The following is a 25,451-nucleotide window of genomic DNA, read 5'->3' on the forward strand; positions in this document are numbered from 1 at the left end:
GTTGTAAGAGAAAGGAAAAAGAACTGGTTGGGGCATTCATTGAGAAGGGAGTGCTTGCTAGTAGATGCTTTGGAAGGATTGGTTTGTGGGAGAAGACTGAGAGGAAGAAGGAGATACAAAATGATAGACGACATAAAGGGAAGAGGAAATTATGCAGACCTGAAGAGGATGGCAGAAGACTGGACAGCCTGGAGAACTACCGCGTGAAAACCTGCCTTTTGGCAGAACACTGATGATGATGATGACAGCGATTTTTGCACGACAGTAAGGTGCATGTGTACCAACTTCGGTTGAAATCAGTCCAGTGGATTAAGAGGAGATGTCGAACACACACATACACACAGACATTTTTATAATATGTATGGTTTACATATTGGTCACTCACTGTCGCACTGCCAATATACATAATTACCACGGTTAATAGTTTCACATAGACATTGTTAAAATAGTTTCTCAGTCACTAAACTGTTTCCTTCGATTTGGTTGTGTTGTTAAGATTTTGGTGCTGTTGTTTCGTGAGAGGAAGAGACTTGTGATTCTAAAATCCAGAAAACCAACACTTCATTCTGTATCGTAAAAAGAAAAAAAAAAGATTTGGGTGGAAGAGTCATCCTGTTTTTGATCTGGAACCAGAAAACTGTTTTTCCGCAAAATGTGTAGCTGAATATACATTCCGGTGTAAGTATATTAAATCACAATTTCGTTGAAGATAAAGTTCTCGTTTGGGTCGTTTGTGCGTACAACAAAGATCCGGCTGTTACGTTCGTCAAATCATGTTTTTCAAAACTCTAGTACGGGGTGTTCAAAAAGTTTATGCGCAGTGTCGTATGATTGTTAGCCGCGCGTGCCGTATGCCGCAGGGAATATACCGAAATGAAACTCAGTGAAATACAAGTTATTTTACTTACAAATTTTCACATTAAATGTTGAAAGTGTACGCCCTGTAACCCAGGCAGGCCAACAATCATACGCCACGCGCAGGTAACAATCATAAGGCACTGCGGAGAGACTTTTTGAACACCCCGTATAAGTGCACTGAGTCGTGCATGACTCCATATCTTGACAGTTTCGCCGACAGAGAATAATGTAGCTAAAAGTATCGATTGTGATGACGCTCAAAATTTGCGGCACGAAAAGCTACAACGAAGAGACTCTAAGCTACATGTTAAAGTCACCCATCACTAAAAAGATAGTTGGTTATTTGTACTGATTTATTAATAATCAGTTAAACTGTGCTATTTCTAAAAACGCGTTTTACTTATTTACATCCACTGACAAAAACTATTTACAAGGCAGTTAACATTATCCTTTGTCAACTCGCCCACTTGTCTCAGAAAATAAAACAATTAATGTAGATGTAATGCAATTTCGAGAATACATTTTTCTAGGTAACATACGAGGCTCATTCCAAAAGAAATGAACTCTATTTTTTTTTAAATCCATCTTTTATTCTACATGTTTGAAAGTTTTACAGCGTGTAGATACAACCTTTAGGAACAATATTTTTATTCCTCCACATAATTTCCATCCCTCTCAACTGCCTTACGACATCTCGGAACCAGCGCCTGTATACCCGCACGGTAAAATTCTGGACCAACGTGTTGGAGCCACTGTTTGGCAGCATGCAAAAGGGAGTCATCATCTTCAATCCTTGCTCCACGAATTGAGTCTTTCAGTTTCCCAAAGAGATGATAGTCACACGGAGCCAGCTCAGGACTGTAAGGCGGGTGTTTCAGTGTTGTCCATCCTAGTTTTGTGATCGCTTCCACGGTTTTTTGACTGACATATGGCCGTGCATTGTCGTGCAACAGCAAAACATCCTGCTTTTGCCGATGTGGTCGAACACGACTCAGTCGAGCTTTAAGTTTCTTCAGTGTCGTCACATATGCATCAGAATTTATGTTGGTTCCACTTGGCATGATGTCCACAAGCAAGAGTCCTTCGGAATCGAAAAACACCGTAGCCATAACTTTTCCAGCAAAAGGTGTGGTTTGGAATTTTTTTCTTGGATGAATTTGCATGATGCCACTCTATTGATTGCCTCTTCGTCCCTGGTGAAAAATGATGGAGCCATGTTTCATGACTGGTCACAATTCTTCCAAGAAATTCATCTCCACCATTCTCGTACTGTTCCCAAAGTTCGCTGCACACCGTTTTTCTTGTTTCTTTGTGAGCCACTGTCAAACATCCTGGGACGCACCTGGCACGAACCTTTTTTAACGCCAACACTTTCAGTATTCTGCAAACACTTCCTTCCCCTATCCCAACGTAGCGTGACTATTCGTTCACTGTGATGCGTCTGTCAGCAGTCACCAATTCGTTAACTCTCTGCGCATTGTCTGGAGTGTGTGCAGTACGAGGCCTGCCGCTGCGAGGACAATCCTCAATGTTGTCGTGCCCGCTTTCATCATGTAACCTGCTTGCCCACCGACTAACTGTACTGCGATCGACAGTAGCATCTCCATACACCTTTTTCAACCTCTTGTGGATGTTTCCCACTGTCTCGTTTCCAGAGCACAGGAATTCTCTATGACAACACGTTGCTTCTGACGAACGTCAAGTGTAGCAGCCACCTTGAAGACATGCTGCGACGGCTCCACTCACGGGAACAGGTTGAACTAAGTTTGAAAACAAGCGGGAAGGATGTATGACTTTCACACAGGCAGAATGAAAACTGTATTTTTACAAAAATAGTGTGCATTTCTTTGGAGTGACCCTCGTATTTAAACGGTTAACGTTGCAGGATCACAGGTAAATGTAAGCGCGAGGTAAGCCATTGCAAACGTGAAATACTGGTACATTAATAACAGGTGTAATCGCCAGAATGTTGAAATCAGGCATGCGAACGTACATGAACTGTGTTGTACAGTTGCAGCATATCAAATGTGAGATGGAATTCCACGCCTGTTGCATTTTGTCGGTCAATGCAGGGACGGTCAGCGCTAGTTTGCGGATGACGCTGGAGTTGCGTCCGATTTTGTCCCATATATGCTCGCCTGGAGACAGATCTGGTGGTCGAACAGGTCAAAGCAACGTGTCAATATTCCGCAGAGCATTGTGACGGTGCGTCACATAAATGGACATTTGGAGAGAGGGAAAGGAAGTTTTTGTTATGAGACGTGTGAATTATAAATTATTCAAGACTGGGTACGTGTGCGCGATGTATAACAAATAGTAAGGAAGGTAAGTTGTTATTATCAAAACACAAATATCGATGAAATTAACAAAACATTGTTTTTTTGGTATAATCTCTGTGCAACATAGGCTATGAAGATCAGGGACAATGCTTTGATTGAACTAGCTCTCCTGTTTTGTTTCGTCTAGCGGTAGGCCGCCATTGTAGTGCTGTCTGATAATTAACGTAAGTTTTATCTGTATTTTGAAAAATATTATAGAAATTGTCATTAGAAAGTGTTTATTATTGACTTAGTTGTCACATCTCATGATTGCAACCATTAATTATAATTAACAAAGTTTTTACAGGACTTCGCAGTACAGGGAGCTCATCTCCCCTAGCAGGATTTAATCGGCCATTACGCTGACTGTATTATTTAATTGAAATATCGTCTCATAATATTAAATCTAAATGCGAGAGACTTCTCAATTTTGATATTTCATTAATTTCAAATTTAAAAAGAGTGAAAATAGATTTCGTTCATTAATATTTAGAATTTACAAAAATTTAGAATATTAATGAACGAAATCTATTTTCACTCTTTTTAAATTTGAAATTAATGAAAGATCAAAACTGAGAAGTCTCTCGCATTTATATTTAATATTATGACCACCGCTGCCAGCAATCACGTACAGTGGCTACATTTCTGCCAGGTCTCCGTGCAATATCGCAGAAATACACCGCTGGCCATTAAAATTACTACACCACGAAGATGACGTGCTACAGACGCGAAATTTAACCGACAGGAAGAAGATGCTGTCATGTGCAAATGATTAGCTTTTCAGAGCATTCACACGAGGTTGGCGCCGGTGGCGACACCTACAACGTGATGACATAAGGAAAGTTTCCAACCGATTTCTCATGCACAAACAGCAGATGACCGGCGTTGCCTGATGAAACGTTGTTGTGATGCCTCGTGTAAGGAGGAGAAATGCGTACCGTCACGTTTCCGACTTTGATAATGGTCCGATTGTAGCCTATCGCGATTGCGGTTTGTCGTATCGCGACATTGCTGCTCGCGTTGCTCGAGATCCAATGACTGTTAGCAGAATATGGAATCGGTGGGTTCAGGAGGGTAATACGGAACGCCGTGCTGGATCCCAACGGCCTCGTATCACTAGCAGTCGAGATGACAGGCATCTTATCCGCATGGCTGTAACGGATCGTGCAGCCACGTCTCTATCCCCGAGTCAACAGATGGGGACGTTTGCAAGACAACAACCATGTGCAGGAACAGTTCGACGACGTTTGCAGCAGCATGGACTATCAGCTCGGAGACCGTGGCTGCGGCTACCCCTGATGCTGCGTCACAGACAGGAGCGCCTGCGATGGTGTACTCGACGACGAACCTGGGTGCACGAATGGCAAAACGTCATTTTTTCGGATGAATCCAGGTTCTGTTTACAGGATCATGATGGTCGCATCCATGCTTGGCGACCTCGCGGTGAACGCACATTGGAAGCGTGTATTAGTCATCGCCATACTGGCGTATCACCCGGCGTGATGGTATGGGGTGCCATTGGTTACACGTCTCGGTCACGTGTTGTTCGCGCTGACGGCACTTTAGACAGTGGACGTTACATTTCTGATGTGTTACGACCCGTGGCTGTACCCTCCATTCGATCCTTGCGGAACACTACATTTCAGCAGGATAATGCACTGTCGCATGTTGCAGGTCCTGTACTGGCCTTTCTGGATACAGAAAAGATTCGACTGCTGTCCTGGCGAGCACATTCTGCAAATCTCTCACCAATTGAAAACGTCTGTTCAATGGTGGCCGAGCAACTGGCTCGTCACAATACGCCAGTCAATCTCTTGATGAACTGTGATACCTGTACACGTCATCCAAGCTCTGTTTGACTCAATGCCCAGGCGCATCAAGGCCGTTATTACGGCCAGAGATGGTTGTTCTGGGTACTGATGTCTCAGGATCTATGCACCCAAACTGCGTGAAAATGTAATCACATGTCAGTTCTAGTATAATATATTTGTCCAATGAATACCCGTTTATCATCTGCATTTCTTCTTGGTGTAGCAATTTTAATGGCCAGTAGTGTAACATCCAGCTCCTGATAGCCTATTACACCATCGCTTTGAAACTCAGGTGTTGGTAATGGCGTCTCACTCGCCTTAAAAGGCATTATTGGCAAACACCAACCCACGATGTACATTCTCGGAGGTAAGTGACGTTCACGACGTGACAGCCGTGTATGTACAGCAAACCTGATTTGCATCCTCATATTGGCGCTACTGGCACCTCTCTCATGCGACTGGCGCCAGTTTTAACAGACGTAATGTGACCGTGCGGTTAAAGGCGCTGCAGTCTGGAACCGCCAGACCGCTACGGACGCAGGTTCGAATCCTGCCTCGGACATGGATGTTTGTGATGTCCTTAGGTTAGTTAGGTTTAACTAGTTCTAAGTTCTAGGGGACTAATGACCTTAGCAGTTGAGTCCCATAGTGCTCAGAGCCATTTGAACACCCGACTGCGCATTTGTATCAGAACGTAAACACTGAACATAAGGTCAGAGAAGAGCTCTCTGCCTTAATAGCAATGAAAAACACAACTCGATGTGACATCTTTAGCAGCGTTTAAGAAAAGGCAGAAAACGTGCCTTTATTACGAAATTAAGTACGTTATATGCCCACAGGCGGAACGCCATACGTGTTGCGAAATAAGTCACGATTCTTAGCGCAACTGTATGAGGAAATAAATAGCTTACAGGGCCCGATTAAATATGGTGTGTTCACTGGGTAATTCAACAGGAGTGTTTACGTCCTGAGACTTTGAAAAGTGTAATGAGTATTACTGTGGTACAGCACGCGGACAGTTGCACCGAATATGGACGCTCTAGCAGAAGGGAAAAAGAGCAAGACGATCGATAGCGAGGGACTTAATTAAATATCGTTACGTTCAAATTGCTCAAAGGGCTCTGAGCACTATGGGACTTAACTTATGAGGTCATCAGTCCCCTAGAACTGAGAACTACTTAAACCTAACTAACCTAAGGACATCACACACATCCATGCCCGAGGCAGGTATCGAACCTACGAGCGTAGCGGTCGCGTGGTTCTAGACTGTAGCGCCTAGAACCGCTCGGCCACCCCGACTGGCTCATCGTTACGTGTCTAATGTCTCATTAGTAAAACGAGAAATACAGAAAGGCCCTTTAAATGAGCAATTGACTATTTTTCGATGTTTTAAATACGTTTATATGAAACAGATAAGGGGCAAAGAAAGGGAAGAGAGAGTTGGAAATTCTTGACTTGCAGGCGTACAGGGCATTGTGGTAATGCAATGGCGGAAGTTGAAAACTTACTGTGGGAAAATCTGAGAGACGCTATCTGCAAGGACACGCCAACTGTTGTGTTGGCAGAAGAGCCAACACCGTGTTACAACTGGAGGCCGAAATGCAAGCGTTTTAGCTCACGCAGGCTGGCGTGAAGAGGGAAGAACTGTACTGACGTGAGGTCTGGAACATGACAAGGAATTAGAATTTAGAAGTCGGACGTAATTAGTTTGATACTTAACTTTAATCCATTAATTCTGAACGTCGCTCTTGACGGTACATGATTCACAATATTGTCTGTTCAGATTTCATTCTAATTACTGAATATGGCGCCTGGCTAGGTCGTAGCAAATGACGTAGCTGAAGGCTGTGCTAAACTGTCGTCTCTGCAAATGAGAACGTATGTAGACAGTGAACCATCGCTAGCAAAGCCGGCTGTACAACTGGGGCGAGTGCTAGGGAGTCTCTCTAGACTAAACCTGCCGTGTGGCGGCGCTCGGTCTGCAATCACTGATAGTGGCGACACGCGGGTCCGACGTATACTAGCGGACCGCGGCCGATTTAAAGGCTGCCACCTAGCAAGTGTGGTGTCTGGCGGTGACACCACACCAACTACACCCCATGATCTGCAACGCCGTACTACTGCAGCCTGCTCGGACTTCTCCACTGAATTGCTAGCACGTGTGTAGCAGTCGTTCCATACCAGACTGGAGGCGTGTATTGCCGCTGCTGGCGGTCATTTTGAACTCCACCTGCGATGGTCAATTGCCTCGTTACTGGTCAGAATCCACATAACCAATGTATGCTCTTGTGGTGTTCCTTAGTGTGTGCTACCACAGGTACTGTACAAGTGTCGATGTGTGAACTTTTCAAAACACCGTATCTCGTAAACTTCTCGCACTAGAATCCTGCAACAAACACCAGTGACATTCTCATTTACCTTACCTTTAGTCTGTTAATGTCAATAGACATCTCTCCATTTAGAAAGTTGTATGTTTGCACAAAATTGCTACACCAAGAAGAAATGCAGATGATAAACGGGTATTCATTGGACAAATATATTATACTAGAACTGACATTTTCACGCAATTTGGGTGCATAGATCCTGAGAAATCAGTACCCAGAACAACCTCCTCTGGCCGTAATAACGGCCTTGATACTTCTGGGCATTGAGTCAAACGGATGGCGTGTACAGGTACAGCTGCCCATGCAGCTTCAACACGATACCACAGTTCATCGAGAGTAGTGACTGGCGTATTGTGACGAGCCAGTTGCTCGGCCACCATTGACCAGACGTTTTCAATTGGTGAGAAATCTGCAGAATGTGCTGGTGAGGGCAGCAGTCGAACATTTTCTGTATCCTGAAAGGCCCGTACAGGACCTAGAACCTTCGGTCGTGCATTATCCTGCTGAAATGTAGGATTTCGCGGGGATCGAATGAAGGGTAGAGCCAAGGGTGGTAACACATCGTAAATGTAACGACCACTGTTCAAAGTGCCATCAATGCGAGCAAGAGGTGACCGAGACGTGTAACCAATGGCACCCCATACCATCACGCCGGGTGATACGCCAGTATGGCGATGACGAATATGCGCTTCCAATGTGCGTTCACCGCGATTTCGCCAAACACGGATGCGACCATCGTGATGCTGTAAACAGAACCCGGATTCATCCGAAAAAATGACGTTTTGCCGTTCGTGCACCCAGGTTCGTCGTTGAGTACATCATCGCAGGCGCTCCTGTCTGTGATGGAGTGTCAAGGATAACCGCAGCCATGGTCTCCGAGGCTATAGTCCATGCTGCTGCAAACGTCGTCGAACTATTCGTGCGGATGGCTGTTGTCTTGCAAACGTCCCCATTTGTTGACTCAGGGATCGAGACGTGGCTGCATGATCCGTTACAGACCAGGCAACGCCGGTCAACTGCTGTGTGTGTATGAGGAATCGGTTGGAAACTTTCCTCATGTCGGCACGTTTTAGGTGTCGCCACCGGCGCCAACCTTGTGTCAATGCTCTGAAAAGCTAATCATTTGCGTATTACAGCATCTTCTTCTTGTCGGTTAAATTTGGCGTCTGTAGCACGTGATCTTCGTGGTGTAGCAATTTTAATGGCCAGTAGTGTACATTTTATAAGTTGGTTCAAATGGCTCTGAGCACTATGGGACTTAACATCCGTGGTCATCAGTCCCCTAGAACTTAGAACTACTTAAACCTAACTAACCTAAGGACATCACAAACATCCATGCCCGAGGCAGGATTCGAACCTGCGACCGTAGCAGTCGCGCGGTGCCGGACTGCGCGCCTAGAACCGCTAGACCACATTTTATAAGTATTATGACGATCTGTTGACTGGCTAACAATACGAGCTCCTGATCACCGACCCATTATGTGAAAACCGCACTACCTGCGGTCCAAGTTTTAGGGGATTCACCCTGTATATTTGAGTGGTGTGGGTTCCGTCGGACCCTGGCAGGTAGTGTCTGCAACCCTTGCCTGGTCGCTCCAGTACAGTGTTAACAAGTAGTTGTGAGACACAGTCCACTGCTGGAAACAACTGGTTATTGAATGTAAACGTTTTTCTACACCCAGAGTCTCAGCGCAGCATGAATTTAATTTAAGTATGACACTTCAAATATTTTTATCATTTATGTTCAAGAACTGTACCTACATGTGCTACATTTTCAGTGTTATGGAAAAATTGTGGAAACAATGCTAACTACTACTGTTAAGGGACATCAAAGTAAGAAAATGGTCTTGTTATTTCTATTGAGCCTTCTTTCACTAGTACGCTGTCGCTGAAGCATTTCTTATCGCCTGTAAATTTTAAGCAAAGCGCGTAGGATGTGGTTAAACTTTTTTCTTTTAAGACTCGATGGTTCTCATCCACTGAAGTGCATCGCTCGTCATGGAAGTAACGCCCACGTGTGGCTTCTTGGAGCGAAAAGAAACGTCGAGCAACATTATATCGTTGATTTAAACATTTTTTAACTTGCTCATACTGAGCGATATTGGACGATCTGTAATTATTCATCTTGCAGGAAGACAACTTCTCGGTCAATATCGCATTTGTCAAACCTTTGCACGTCATGCGTATATCTATAACCCTGTTGTATCTAACTCTTTTAGGGACAGTGAATTTTCCTTGTCGCTGCTGCCATATTATTAGTTTCGTTTTGAAATTTCTCTTTGCAGTGGTCGTTGAGAGTCCACAAACATACGCAGAGCTCGGACTACGTATCATTTTGTATATATTACAACCTTTTTCGTGCAGATGACCTCCTTCACGGCTACAAGTATATACCAAAGACAATGATGTTGAAGTGTTTTATGAAGGATTGCCTCTTCGTCACCTCCATAATGAGCTACTTCGTCTACTAGGTTTCTTCTATGCAAGCATATTGTTGATAAATGCTACAGTGCGATTATTTTGTCTCGTATCTGACGTACAGAATTGGACATTGAAGTAGACTTAGGTTGCAGTCTCAAGGACATTCTTTCTTTCGACTTAGTGCTTTACCTCTACATGGCTTCATATGCTATTTGTGCCTAGAAAATATTTTAGTTTTTACCTGATACAAATAAATTGTTCTGCACCGCATATTTATTGAAATTACAAAATTACATTTGCGACTGACATAGGCTGCAGTCTTAACATGTCTTTTTTTGACTTATTATTTTACGTCTGTATGGTTGCGTATACTCTCGCTGTTCTAGAAGATGTCTTAGGTTCTACCACCTACAAAAAATTTTGCACTTTACACCAGTTACCACATTATTAGTATTACATATTTATATTTTCAACTAGCAATGGTTGGGTCATTCAGTTGTAGAAATATTTTAGCTTTTGCTGTAACAAAATTTTACAATTGTATACCAGTTACCATAATTTGCAACTGACTAATTTATGAACGACTTCTAGCAGCACTAAATGTCAATGTTTTCTAGCAACTTTCGGCACACGTTAGCGCAGCACCGATCCTTTATCAGTGATGTACTCTGTTACTTGTAGTATGGAACAGATGCAATTGGCGAAACATATTGTACATGCTGGTTTTACCTTTGCCATACCAATGCATCTTACGTCAACTATCCAGCTAAGTAAGATATGGAGCACATTTATATCGCATAATGGACACATGTATTAACCTTTACCGAGACTGTGTAATAACAATTGACTCTATGCATTATATTTATGACATTCTACGCAATTTTTCATAATGTAACATCTCTCTCTGCCCGAACAGGTCTAAGAAGAACCAACGTCACCGACCGGCCGCCGTGTCATCCTCTCACCCCAGGGGCGTCACTGGTTGCGGATATGGAGGGTCACGTGGTCAGCAAACCGCTCTTCCGGCCGTATATCAGTTTTCGTGACCGGAGCCGCTACTTCTCAATCAAGTAGCTCCTCAGTTTGCCTCACAAGGGCTGAGTGCACACCGCTTGCCAACAGCGCTCGGCAGACAGAACGGTCACCCATCCAAGTGCTAGTCCAGCCCGACAGTGCTTATCTGCGGTGATCTGACGGGAACCCGTGTTTACCACTGCGGCAAAGCTGTTGGCATAATCTAACATCCTTTACACTTTTCGTACACTATTCACAGATCACATGACGGCGACGCTGTTTACCAAAACCGGTCATCGTAAACAAAGGTTTTACAAAAGCGATCATGGCTGAGAAGTTGCATTCCTTCAAGTTGGTAAAACATTCTTTTACGTATAAACATCAACGTTCTTCATCGGAATTATGTACAAAAAAAAAAAAAAAAAAAGAAAATAAGAAAAGAAAAGAAGAAAGAGAAAGAAAAGAAACAAATACCTATCTCCTACTCCTAAATGAAAACACGATTTTTCAGTATTCTTCCTTTTCGAAATTCTGAAGAATCGCAATAGAAATCTAGCCACTGTAATAAACTAGAATCTAAACCAGAACAGCAGCCACAGTAATACCTAAAATGCCAACCTGGGGCGGTAGGAGGAGAGTATAAGAGGATATGTCGTCTAAGAGGATCAGCGAAACAGCTATGCCTTTTCGAAGTCTGAGAGCGGGTAAATGTCCACCAGCCGATGCTTCGAGTAAGTAGTGGAAGAGACGTTGATCCTGCGACTTCTGCTAAGCGCCGAGGCCCTGACCGCACCTTGCGAGCAGACCTGGAAGGGAGGGGAAGGGGGGGGGGCACCGTGGAGGGGAACGGCTAGCGAGCCACGCTTCGCCACGTCTGTTGCCTCTCGTGTGGGCAAAAGCGATAACCTCTAGCGGAAGCAGAGGGCACTGTGTTATCAGGGACCGACGGAAGGCACCACGTTATTCGCGGTGGAATAACTGTTAAAACTTGAAAAGAATACACTGAAATACCAAGGATAAAGTATTTACTGGTCATAGGCCACAAAAATGATCAATTATGAAAAAAAAAAACAATTTCTTGATTGTTAATGGAAATGAATTAACCCATTAATGACTAGCGTTCATTAATGGTACTGGTGACCGGACTGGCCTTTTATTGATCTTTCGACAACAATGAACAGTTTTGTTGTACTTATTTAAGGATTGTCGTATCTCTATTCTTCTAGTCGAAGAGTAGTATAGTGAGACGCACTCGACTGCTGTCAACAACTGGCAGTTGAATTTAAACATTTTTTTCTACACCCAGAGTCATCACAGCGTGAATTTAGAATAAGTATAACAATTAACATATTTTATCATACAGGTTCAAAAACTGTAAATAGTTCCTGAATAAACCAACAATCCAAAGCCATTTATTGAAATTTATGCAATAAAACTTGTATCGTAGGTACATGTGCTCCATTTTCAGCGTTATGAAAAACAATGGTAACCACTAATGAGAGCACTGGAATAATTTTTACTTCTATAATATTTTGACACTGGCAATGGCAAGGAAAGCGTTTCTGAAGAAGAGAAATTTATTAACATTGAGTATTGATTTAAGTGTCAGGAAGTCGTTTCTGAAAGTATTTGTATGGAGTGCAGCTATGTATGGAAGTGAAACGTGGATGATAAATAGTTTGGACAAGAAGAGAATAGAAGCTTTCGAAATGTGGTGCTACAGAAGAATGCTGAAGATTAGATGGGTAGATCACATAACTAATGAGGAGGTACTGAATAGAATTGGAGAGAAGAGAAATTTGTGGCACAACTTGACTAGGAGAAGGGATCGATTGGTGGGGCATGTTCTGAGGCATCAAGGGATCACAAATTTAGTATTGGAGGGCAGCGTGGAGGGTAAAAATCGTAGAGGGAGACCAAGAGATGAATACACTAAACAGATTCAGAAGGATGTAGGCTGCAGTAGGTACTGGGAGATGAAGAAGCTTGCACAGGATAGAGTAGCATGGAGAGCTGCATGAAACCAGTCTCAGGACTGAAGACCAAAACAACAATATTTTGACAAGATTTAATCTGTTGATTTTTCCTTTAGAACAAAGTTTTGGAGGTACGGATTAAGAAAGAAAATCATATACCCCAAAATTTCCCCTCTTCCAAAGAACAAGGCAATGGAGAAAAATGAAAGAGGTACTGATTATTCTGCCATACAAAAGAAGAGTCGCAAGTTTCTGTGTAAATGGCATCAAATACAACTGGCATGATCCACGTGGCTCAAGTTGAAAGATATTCTCATTAGTCAAGGCACCACATCAATGTTCTTTGACCTTCCATCCTGACAATGCAACAAGCATGTGGGTGGAACTGATAAAATTGACCAGAATGTGAATGAGCACAGGATAAATATCCATAACAGGAAATGGTACGCGGCTGTTTTCAGTTGATAATTGGATGTCATTGCACAGAGTGCTTGGACATTCTCCCACAAAAACAGAAATACAAACCCTCATGTAAATTTTCAAAGACAGAGTATGCAGGTGTGCTGGGGAAGGTATGTGACGTCACCGGAAGCATCTGGTCTTACCCTGCACACCAGTATTGCAGCAAGCGAGCAATAAACTGTATGCTGACATCAGCCCATACACAGTAATGTGACCGCTACGGTCGCAGGTTCGAATGCTGCCTCGGGCATGGATGTGTGTGATGTCCTTAGGTTAGTTAGGTTTAATTAGTTGTAAGTTCTAGGCGACTGATGACCTCCGAAGTTAAGTCGCGTAGTGCTCAGAGCCATTTGAACCATTTGAACAGTAATGTGACACTGTGTGTTTAATGTTCTGCTGCTTATCATAACAAGTAATTTGTTTCTTGTTTTCGTTTTCTAATTTGTACTCTAATTTATTTCATTCAATACAAAAATATGTAACCTTTCCATACAAACTATGTTTTGCTCTCAGTAGTGCTTAGCGTTACATATTATTAAAACTAAAAAGGTAAAAAATTGCGTTTTCACTTTAAATGCTTCTTTTTCAATGTTAAAAACCAGGTAAAAGTAATAAATGTAAAAAAAAAAAAAAAAAGAATTAACTTAGGCACTAATGAGAATGTCGAGACACTCTCTGGTGTAATATTATGTTAAAGGTAAGTAGTTACCCATAGTTATCGTGTTTTAAGGAAAATATAAAGCAAAGGACTGAGTTTGCGTGTTTAAATTGATCCTATGCACATCTTATAATGTTCGTTATGCTATTGCAATATACAGTGTAGGAAGTAGCCTAGAAATATAAGTGAAGCTAAACTTTTTTTTTTTTTCATTCCAAGCAGAATGCGATTCTAGAATTATTTTCTGCCATCATTTTGCAGGCATTATTTCAATAATGAATAATATGCGTTAGATATCAGTGAGAAAGATAAAAATACTCCGATAGAGGCAGGATTACATTTTAGCAGTGCACGGTTTACTTTTCTTGTGAAAGTGACGCCTTTCAGCTGTATTAGCAAACAAATAAAGGAATAAATAACTTTTCCACATTTCGCATTGATGGTAACTGATCGATCCCAATACAATAAAACACTTCACTGGCACGGAACGAAGGCATACGGTTTTTTAAAAGTTCTCTCTCCATGTTGCTGGCAGAGCCGCACGCGATTATGTATAAAAACATTGTTTTTCTTTTACTCCACTGTCATTTACAAGACATTTTGCTTTGGAGTCGAGCCGGAAAAGTGCAGTCTGATGTCATCAACTGTTATTCGTAACGCAGATGTAGTTACACAGGTAAATGAAATGAGAGTCCTATTAAACAATGACGTATTCATCCAGCGAAAGATAAGAGGTACCTATGTTCATTAGCGTTATTTTTCTTTCTACTGAGGCTTTCTCTGTACACGTTTTGTGGTGGCCGCCTCTTAGATTTCGTAATATCCTGCTGCTTGTTGTTTAGGCGACAAGTCTCTGAATATTAAATCTGCGATTCAGTTTACGAGTACTCTTTACACGTATAAGCAGGCACATAAGGACATAGAATGAAGTAAAAATCATGTTGCATGCAGCGGACTTACATTTTGGTGAGAAGCCGGTCTTGCCATCTGGCGCTGACGTCGCAGACTCACGCTATGCCTGTTCGAGATAGCGTCAGCGGAAACACACTGCGCATGCGCGGTGTCGTTCACTCTTGCGTGGTCTCAAGCTGAAGGTCAGTTAACGACCGCTGGCTCATTGCGTCATATTAGCTGAGAGCGAGGCCCACGTGACAGATAGGCCGCTGACAGAGCTCTTATATAACATGCTGAATCGTCCGCCATGTTTTCCCCATCTCTGAGGAATCGGCAATGTTTACCTTGTACTGATTAACCTATTAACGCAACCATTTACCGTATTTGTTACTAAATATTTGATACTGCAAGTACGAAGTAAACCAAAAAGTAATTAAGGTTTATAGAAATATTTAGAATGCCCTTTTCATACAACAGAAAAATTGAGATGTAATATTACATGGCCACAGAAGTGTTGGCGCGGAACTAGCGTTGCTGTTGTTGTTGTGGTCTTCAGTCCTGAGACTGGTTTGATGCAGCTCTCCATGCTACTCTATCCTGTGCAAGCTTCTTCATCTCCCAGTACTTACTGCAACCTACATCCCTCTGCATCTGCTTAGTGTATTCATCTTCTGGTCTCCCTCTACGATTTTCACCCTCCACACTGCCCTCCAATACTAAATTTGTGATACCTTGATGCCTCAGAACATGTCCTACCAACCGGTCCCTTCTTCTTGTCAAGTTGTGCCACAAACTCCTCCCCAATTCTATTCAATACCTCCTCATTAGTTATATGATCTACCCATCTAATCTCCAGCATTCTTCTGTAGCACCACATTTCGAAAGCTTCTATTCTCTTCTTGTCCAAACTATTTATCGTCCATGTTTCACTTCCATACATGGCTACGCTCCATACAAATACTTTCAGAAACGACTCCTTGACACTTAAATCTATACTCGATATTAACCAATTTCTCTTCTTCAGAAACGCTTTCCTTGCCATTGCCAGTCTACATTTTATATCCTCTATACTTCGACCATCATCAGTTATTTTCATCTCCAAATAGCAAAACTCCTTTACTACTTTAAGTTTCTCATTTCCTAATCTAATTCCCTCAGCATCGCCTGACTTAATTCGACTACATTCCATTATCCTCGTTTTACTTTTGTTGATGTTCATCTTATATTCTCCTTTCAAGACACTGTCCATTCCATTCAACTGCTCTTCCAAGTCCTTTGCTGTCTCTGAAAGAATTACAATGTCATTGGCGAACCTCAAAGTTTTATTTCTTCTCCATGGATTTTAATACCTACTCCGAATTTTTCTTTTGTTTCCTTTACTGTTTGCTCAACATACAGATTGAATAACATCGGGGAAAGGCTACAACCCTGTCTCACTCCCTTCCCAACCACTGCTTCCCTTTCATGTCCCTCAACTCTTATAACTGCCATCTGGTTTCTGTACAAATTGTAAATAGCCTTTCGCTCCCTGTATTTTACCCCTGCCACCTTTAGAATTTGAAAGAGAGTATTCCAGTCAACATTTTCAAAAGCTTTCTCTAAGTCTACAAATGCTAGAAACGTAGGTTTGCCTTTCCATAATCTATCTTCTAAGATAAGTCGTAGGACCAGTATTGCCTCACGTGTTCCAACATTTCTATGGAATTCAAACTGATCTTCCCCAGGGTCACCTTCTACCAGTTTTTCCATTCGTCTGTAAAGAATTCGCGTTAGTATTTTGCGGCTGTGACTTATTAAACTGATAGTTCGGTAATTTTGACATCTGTCAACACCTGCTTTCTTTGGGATTGGAATTATTATATTCTTCTTGGAATCTGAGGGTATTTCGCCTGTCTCATACTTCTTGCTCACCAGATGGTAGAGTTTTGTCAGGACTGGCTGTCCCAAGGCTGTCATTAGTTGTAAAGGAATGTTGTCTACTCCCAGAGCCTTGTTTCGACTTAGGTCTTTCAGTGCTCTGTCAACCTCTTTGCGCAGTATCATATCTCCCATTTCATATTTATCTACATTCTCTTCCATTTCCATAATATTGTCCTCAAGTTCATCGCCCTTTTATAGACCCTCTATGTACTCCTTCCACCTTTCTGCTTTCCCCTCTTTGCTTAGAACTGGGTTTCCATCTGAGCTGTTGATATTCATACAACTGGTTCTCTTTTCTGCAAAGGTCTCTTTAATTTTCCTGAAGGTAGTATCTATCTTACCCCTAGAGATATGTGCCTCTACATCCTGACATTTGTCAACCCCTACTTAGCCATTTTGCTCTTCCTGTCGATCTCATTTTTGTGATTTTTACCGTATTTGTTACTAAATATTTGATACTGCATGTATCAAGTGAACCAAAAAGTAATTAAGGTTTATAGAGATATTTAGAATGCTCTTTTTATATAACAGAAAAATTGAAATATAATATTACATGGCTACAGAAGTGTTGGCTTGGAACTAGCGTTGTAGTTTGTAAGTATTAAATGTAATGAGTTAAGAACCTCGCACTAGTGTCTTCAAATATGGGTATTATGCAGTAACAACTCCTGTGGCTATTTATTAGTTTTGCCTGTATGCAGGGTGTTTCTGTAGTGACGGTCACTACTGAGGGATGACATGAACGATCACTAGAAACAATAAAGTAAACAAGGACTCTAAAATGCGTACCTTAAGGGCTGTGAGCAATTCTTGATCTTCGACACTGTGAAACAAATCCCTTCTACTGCAAGCTCTTTGCTTTCCATATTTTGGGATGTGGTAGTGTAGACCAAAATAAGAGAAATGTCCAGTAAATATGTACTCTAAAACACATACCTTAAGAGCTATGAGCATTTGTTCATCTTTGAAATACAGTTCTTCTAATGAACAATGGCTCATAACTTTTAAGGTATGCATTTTAGAGCACATTTTTACTAGACGTTTTTCTTGTTTTGGTCCATATTACCACTTCCTAAAATATGGAAAGCAAAAACCTTGCAGTATAAGAGATTTGTTTCAGAGTATCGAAGATCAAGAATTGCTCATAGGTCTTAAGGTAATGTTTACTTGATTTTTTTGTTTCAAATCCCCGTCATGTCCCTGAATGTTGACCATCACTTCTGAAGCCGTCTAGCCACTGGTAAAAGATCTTTGAATTTTTCTCCAGTCAGTTGACAGTTTTTTGTTGGACAGACGACATCACAGTTACAGGTAGTCTGCGTAAACCAGTAATGTTGGGCACTGATGCGTCGTCGCATGTATTATTCGTGATAACCCCTTCAGCATGAACTAAGGCCTGAAGATAATGAACTGAAGAGCCGAAACTGGTAGCTACACAATAAATGACATCTTAAGGGGAAGTTTACCATCTTTGGCCCGAAAAAAGCATGTTCTTTGAGAAATTTTTTCACAGGATGTGTTATAGATATCAATGTCAAATTTGGTCAAAATGTTTATTGATATTTCCTCTACGAATTGAAATTTTTACGACCGAAAATGTCGAAGAGCAAAGGCGGAAGTGCCGTCGGAACGAAACAAAATTTCGATGCAGACCTCCACGTGCGGTATGTCACAGGTCAGCCGGCTCGTCTGAAATCAAAATTGAGTTGACGTTAGCGAAGTATATAAGATTCTTTAGGAGTTGTACCTCGCATAAGTTATTTGGACGGTAGGTAATAAAATGGCGGCAATAGGGTTTTTTTTCATCAAAAATGTTCAAATGTGTATGAAATCTTATGGGACTAAACTGCTAAGGTCATCAGTCCCTAAGCTTACACTCTACTTAACCTAAATTATCCTAAGGACAAACACACACACCCATGCCCGAGGGATGATTCGAACCTCCGCTGGGACCAGCCGCACAGTCCATGACTGCAGCGCCTTTGACCGCTCGGCTAATCCCTCTCGGCTTTTTTTTTCATCGATTTTTCACTTCATCGGCCAAGTAAAAATATTTATAGTTGATGGATCGGAATAAAAGGGGTACAACGTCTAGACAATTTAGTTAGCTTGGTCGGAAACATAGAGTCATGCCAATCGGTTCAGTAGATTTGAAGTTACCATACCGCGCGATAAAAAAAAGTCATTTCGAGAAAAACGCGTCTGAAGTTTTGACTACATATAAATGCAATATTATGCATCTTACGTTCAATCTGCTATTCCGGGTCCATAAACTAGTCCTTCTTCTTCCTCATAAGAGGGCGTTCTGCTCAATCTGGGCCATCCCACGATGCTCCAGAGCCGCTCGTACGGCCGGTGACAAGCGGTTTTCGGCCGCTTGAATCCGGGGGTTGTCCGAATGCTTGGCGAACTGCGTCGAGTAGAGTCCCAGGGTGACGTCCATCGTTGTCGCTGTCTTCAGAATTTCTGAATACCCTTCGTTGAAGCTGCTCAGTGCCAGGACAGTCGCAATCTCCACAGTCTTCACACCAGAATGCAAATGCTTGGGGGCTAACTTCCAAACACACTCGCTCAGACTTTCATTTGAATTTTGTGTTTCCTCCCAAGCACCGGTACAAAAACTCGTCCTCCGAAAGAAAAGAACTGGTGCGTGAAAAAGGCCGATTTCAGGGAGGTGCATTTTTTTGTTCAACCGCGAATAGCAAACATTTCCGTTCCGTATTCGGAAAAACCTTTTCAGTGACAGAGTCTAAACACTTTTATGAATCCAAAAATGGAATTAAAGAAATCGATTTTTCAAGAAAAAGATAGTAAATCTCCCCTTAAGGACTGCTGTAAGTGTTTAATTTTCTTACACTGATGAAAGAGGTGTTTATTTTGCATTCAAAATGAGGTACTTTAAGAAATAGCACTTTCTTACTGTAGAGAAGAAGGGGAAAGTATAGTTTCATCTTACAGTGAAACGAGTTTTTATGAATAGTTTCATCTATCATTTAACCAGTATTCATTTTATGTACTTCATGACCTATGTTACCTTTTGATCTTTTTTTTTTTTTTTTTATTTCAATTCCCCATCAGGGTGGGCTGGCAGCAGTATATACGCTGCTCTTTAGCTGAAAGACATAGAACAAATAATAGAAGACAGTGAAAAATATACAAAGGAGAGAATATGGGGAACATAGATATAAAAAGGGCGAACATCATGGAAGGCAATAGACAAAAAAAGGGGCGACTGTAAAATGGAGATAAAAAACTGTTTAAAAGTAGCGCACACAAAAAGGCACACACTGTGACAATTAAAAGAACCCAAGGCACAGTATGACTGGAGCATAAAAAGTATTGACGGAAGGCATAGCACATAACAAACACTGACGGCGAACCTCAAGGCAGTACACAATTAAAATCGCACCTCTTGACGCACAGGAGAAACAGCACTAAACACAACACTGATGTGGCACACAGACGATGATCAAAACGGAGGATCTGCCAGGTGCAAGGAGATGAGGGAGACCGGAAGAATGGAGGGAGGGAGGGGAAGAGAGGGGGGAGATGGGTGGGGGGCGCGCTGAAGAGGGCCAGGTAGGGATGGATGTGGGAAGGAAAGAGGCAAGGATGGGGTGCAGGGTCTCAGGGGGGAGGGAAGGAGGAAAATCCGCTGGGAGAAGGAGGGGAGAGGTAAAAGGGGGCCCTGGGGAGGGGGAGGGGAACTAGGCCAGGTTATAGTTGGAAGGAAGGGTAGATGTCACGGCGAAGTTCGTCATCTGGGAGGGGGAGGTGCTGGAAATTGCCCTGATGAAGGAGACAGATGGTGTGGAGGTGGAGAGAGGGAGGGATACAGCGATAGAGGCGCAGCAAAAGGCGGGGGTTGGAGAGGAAGGAGGAAACCAGAGGGTGGGGGGGATCAAGCCTGCGGACAATGTAAAGGATGTGGAGATGTTGGAGGAGGTGGCGGAAGGGGATCAGTTCATACAGGAGCCGTGTGGGGGAAGGAAGGCGGATACGGAAGGCAGGGCAGAGCGCATGGCGTTTAAGGATTTGGAGGGCCTTGTAAAAGCGGGTGGGGGCGGAGATCCAGGCAACGCTGGCATAACAGAGGATAGGACGGATGAGGGATTTGTAGGTGCGGAGGATGGTAGAAGGATGCAATCCCCATGTCCGACCAGACAGGAGTTTCAGAAGGCGGAGGCAGGAATGGGCTTTCTGCTGGATGGTCTGGAGATGAGGGGTCCAGGTGAGGTGTTGGTCTAGGGTGAGGTCAAGGTATCTCAGGGTGGGGGTGAGCTGGATGGGATGACCATAAAGGGTGAGGTAGAAATCACAGAGGCGAAAGGAGCGAGTGGTGCGGCCTCTGATGATTGGCTGGGTTTTGGAGGGGTTGAGACGGAGGAACCAATGGTTACACCAAGTGGTGAACTGGTTAAGGTGGGTTTGGAGGGTACATTGGGACCCTTAAAGGGTAGGATAGAGAGCCAGGAAGGCGGTGTCATCAGCATACTGTAGAAGGTGGACTGGTGGGGGTGGCTTGGGCATATCAGCCGTATACAAGAGATAAAGGAGAGGGGAGAGGACAGAACCCTGGGGGACGCCAGCCGTGGGATAAAAGATACGGGAGTTGGTGTTGTGGAGGGTGACATAGAAAGGACGGTGCGAGAGGAAGGAAGCGACCAGATGGACAAAATTGATAGGCAAGGCGTAGGTTTGGAGTTTGAAGAGGGGACCGGGATGCCACACATGGTCATAGGCATTTTGGAGGTCAAGGGAAACAAAAATGGCGGAGCGATGGGAGTTGAGGTGGAGGGACAGAAGGTGAACGAGGTTTAGGAATTGGTCTTCAGCAGAGAAGGAGGGTCAGAAGTCACACTGGGTAAGAGGGAGTAGATGGTATTGAGTAAGGTGCTGATGGATGCGGTGGGAGATGATGGATTCAAAGACCTTACTGAAGATGGAGGTGAGGCAGATGGGACGATAGGAAGAGGCGGCAGAAGGGGGTTTGTTGGGTTTGAGGAATAAGAGGATGCAGGAGGTCTTCCACAGGTCAGGGTAGAAGCCAGTAGAGAGGATGACATTGTAGAGATGGGTGAGGACAGTCTGGATGGAATAGGGGCTTTCTCGAAGGTGGCAGTAGGCGACACAGTCGTGACCAGGAGCCGTGGTACGTTTGGACCAGAGGATAAGTTTAATGACTTGTGCTGTGATGGGAGTGTTTATGTCGGAGGGGGGCAACTGTCCCAAGTACTGGAGACTAGGAGCAAGTGGAGCGACCGACGTATTGGCACGTTCCATGACGGTGGGGAAAAGAGAATAATCAAAGTGGGGATCATCTGGGATGGAGAAGACCTCGGAAAGGTGGGAAGCGAAGTGGTTGGCCTTACTGAGGTTGTCAGGATGAGGGCGGACGTTATGGAGAAGGGGTTGCTTGTTGAGTTGTGGCAGAAACTTAATTCTTTGAAGGTTGCGTTACTTGTGCGGGTTCTCTCACAATGACCAATCTGCTGTAAAAATATCTTGAGAACGAAGTCTTTCGTGACGGCACTTACATGTAAGACATTCTCGTTTTTCTTGCCACGTCAATTCGGGATAAAATCTCAAGCTTTCGACGATAGCCTGCCTCGTCATCGTCAGGAGAAACTGTCTTCACTGCTGCTGTGGTGGCGTTTTTAGCCTGTGGACGGCTTCTGATTGGTCGGCTTGTGATTGGTTGGCTTGTGATTGGTCGGGGATTACGTACTGCTGTCGCAGACGGTGTCAATGTGTGCGCCGGTGGCTCCACCGCTTCCGTTGGAACGTAAACCCTGGAAGGAACGTCTCTGCTGCTTCTCTGCATCAAGCACTCGTTTCCATGCACAGCTCAGATGGTATCCGCTATCACGGTTAAAGTTGTTCTCGCTCATTCTTATTTCAGCAGCCTTCTTAATAACAGAATCCCAGTATGTGGAGGTGTGGGACAGAATTTTTGTTTCATCGAACAGCATTTTATGTCCGTTCGTGGGGCTGTGCTCCGCAATTGCCGATTTCTCTAGTTCTCTATTTTTTTATATGGCGTTGGTGTTCTGCACAGCGGTCGGAAACGGTACGAATTGTCTGACCTATATAATTGCATCCACACTCACAAGGGATATTAAAAATTCCAGGGACTGTCCTTAACAGAGCGCATCATCTCCTTAATTTTCTTAGCAGGACGAAAAATCGGCCTTATACCCCGTTTACCAAGGAGTCTTCCTACTTTGCTAGAATAGCGCCACAAAACGGAAGAACCGCAATGGGTGTTTCATCCTGAGAGTGTGCAACATTTTCACGTTTCGTTTTCTTGGAGAACGCAGCCATTATATCGCGTGCGCCATAGCCATTCTTTCGGAACATGTACTTCAGATGGTTAATTTCGGACTTCAAGTGCTCCTCGTTTTTGCTCTATATACCAACGTGTTCAAAACGGCTCTCTTCTGAGCAGGATGATGGAAACTCTGTGCATTCAGGTAAAAATCGGTATGCGTCGGCTTACTGAACCGCCGATCAGACTGGATCAGATTACCTACTTTTTCAGTGTTTTCATCCGTTTTTGATGTTGAATGACGTCCCAGGCGTGAGTCATCATCAATGTCTTCTCGGCCATCTTGGAAGCGCTTCAGCCATTCAAAAACTTGCGTGCGTTATAAACAGTCTACCCCACACGCTTCTTTTAGCAAAAGGTAGGTTTAAGTAGCAGTTCCACGTGGAACTTCACAATAACTCGTTACTCTGTTGTTACACATAACAAAATAACAGCTCTTACACAAAAGAAGGCCACGCCAACAATGTTTTGTCTACAAACACGAAAGATGCTGCATTCGACTGAGAAGGTTTCACGTTTCACAGCTATTGGTGGTTCATCTTTGGCACATGCATACTTATTCTATTTGTGCTTGCTGGTTACAGCCAAATAAAATATACCAGTCCATTCCTGCAGAATAATGTCTTTCAGCCTTTCTTTTGTAACACCCCACCCGTTGCTTGTCCGATTTTTGCGTGTGTTCGCGCCTGACAAACAACTTACAGAGAAATTGGGAGTGGAACTGTACGCACAAATGGATAACGCTAGATTTAAATGTGGCCCTGTTACCCCTAATTAATCTGCGGTGGTAGTGTTGACGATATATCACACCTATTTTCTTACTTCCAAACATGAACGATCACGAACATTTAGGGTGTTCAATGACATCAAACACATACACAAAAATAAAATAAAGCAAATGGGTGAATTCAGAATCAACTACTGAAAGTAAAGGCTCTACTGAATCACAATAATTTTATTATAACCTTCATATCAATGCTGAATAAAACGCAATGAACAATTTACAAATTATCCTCCTAACCGGCATTGGCAGTAACTGTGTTAAAATCGGTCCAAAACGCGATCTCTTATAACATACACTCCTGGAAATGGAAAAAAGAACACATTGACACCGGTGTGTCAGACCCACCATACTTGCTCCGGACACTGCGAGAGGGCTGTACAAGCAATGATCACACGCACGGCACAGCGGACACACCAGGAACCGCGGTGTTGGCCGTCGAATGGCGCTAGCTGCGCAGCATTTGTGCACCGCCGCCGTCAGTGTCAGCCAGTTTGCCGTGGCATACGGAGCTCCATCGCAGTCTTTAACACTGGTAGCATGCCGCGACAGCGTGGACGTGAACCGTATGTGCAGTTGACGGACTCTGAGCGAGGGCGTATAGTGGGCATGCGGGAGGCCGGGTGGACGTACCGCCGAATCGCTCAACACGTGGGGCGTGAGGTCTCCACAGTACATCGATGTTGTCGCCAGTGGTCGGCGGAAGGTGCACGTGCCCGTAGACCTGGGACCGGACCGCAGCGACGCACGGATGCACGCCAAGACCGTAGGATCCTACGCAGTGCCGTAGGGGACCGCACCGCCACTTCCCAGCAAATTAGGGACACTGTTGCTCCTGGGGTATCGGCGAGGACCATTCGCAACCGTCTCCATGAAGCTGGGCTACGGTCCCGCACACCGTTAGGCCGTCTTCCGCTCACGCCCCAACATCGTGCAGCCCGCCTCCAGTGGTGTCGCGACAGGCGTGAATGGAGGGACGAATGGAGACGTGTCGTCTTCAGCGATGAGAGTCGCTTCTGCCTTGGTGCCAATGATGGTCGTATGCGTGTTTGGCGCCGTGCAGGTGAGCGCCACAATCAGGACTGCATACGACCGAGGCACACAGGGCCAACACTTGGCATCATGGTGTGGGGAGCGATCTCTTACACTGGCCGTACACCACTGGTGATCGTCGAGGGGACACCGAATAGTGCACGGTACATCCAAACCGTCATCGAACCCATCGTTCTACCATGCCTAGACCGGCAAGGGAACTTGCTGTTCCAACAGGACAATGCACGTCCGCATGTATCCCGTGCCACCCAACGTGCTCTAGAAGGTGTAAGTCAACTACACTGGCCAGCAAGATCTCCGGATCTGTCCCCCATTGAGCATGTTTGGGACTGGATGAAGCGTCGTCTCACGCGGTCTGCACGTCCAGCACGAACGCTGGTCCAACTGAGGCGCCAGGTGGAAATGGCATGGCAAGCCGTTCCACAGGACTACATCCAGCATCTCTACGATCGTCTCCATGGGAGAATAGCAGCCTGCATTGCTGCGAAAGGTGGATATACACTGTACTAGTGCCGACATTGTGCATGCTCTGTTGCCTGTGTCTATGTGCCTGTGATTCTGTCAGTGTGATCA

At 43.9% G+C, this 25,451-nt stretch overlaps 1 long non-coding RNA gene across 1 annotated transcript in view; it reads right to left on the bottom strand.

The window, feature by feature from the left end:
• LOC126424883 (uncharacterized) overlaps window positions 1-14,977 on the bottom strand; it is a 35,936-nt gene extending 20,959 nt beyond the window's left edge. Inside the window, exon 1 of the long non-coding RNA XR_007576226.1 lies at window positions 14,863-14,977. This is a non-coding gene — a long non-coding RNA (uncharacterized LOC126424883). The remainder of the gene's footprint in view (window positions 1-14,862) is intronic.
• Window positions 14,978-25,451: the final 10,474 nt, after the last annotated feature.

The sequence above is a fragment of the Schistocerca serialis genome, chromosome 10, assembly GCF_023864345.2.
Source record: "Schistocerca serialis cubense isolate TAMUIC-IGC-003099 chromosome 10, iqSchSeri2.2, whole genome shotgun sequence".
Classification (NCBI taxonomy): Eukaryota; Metazoa; Arthropoda; class Insecta; order Orthoptera; family Acrididae; genus Schistocerca; species Schistocerca serialis.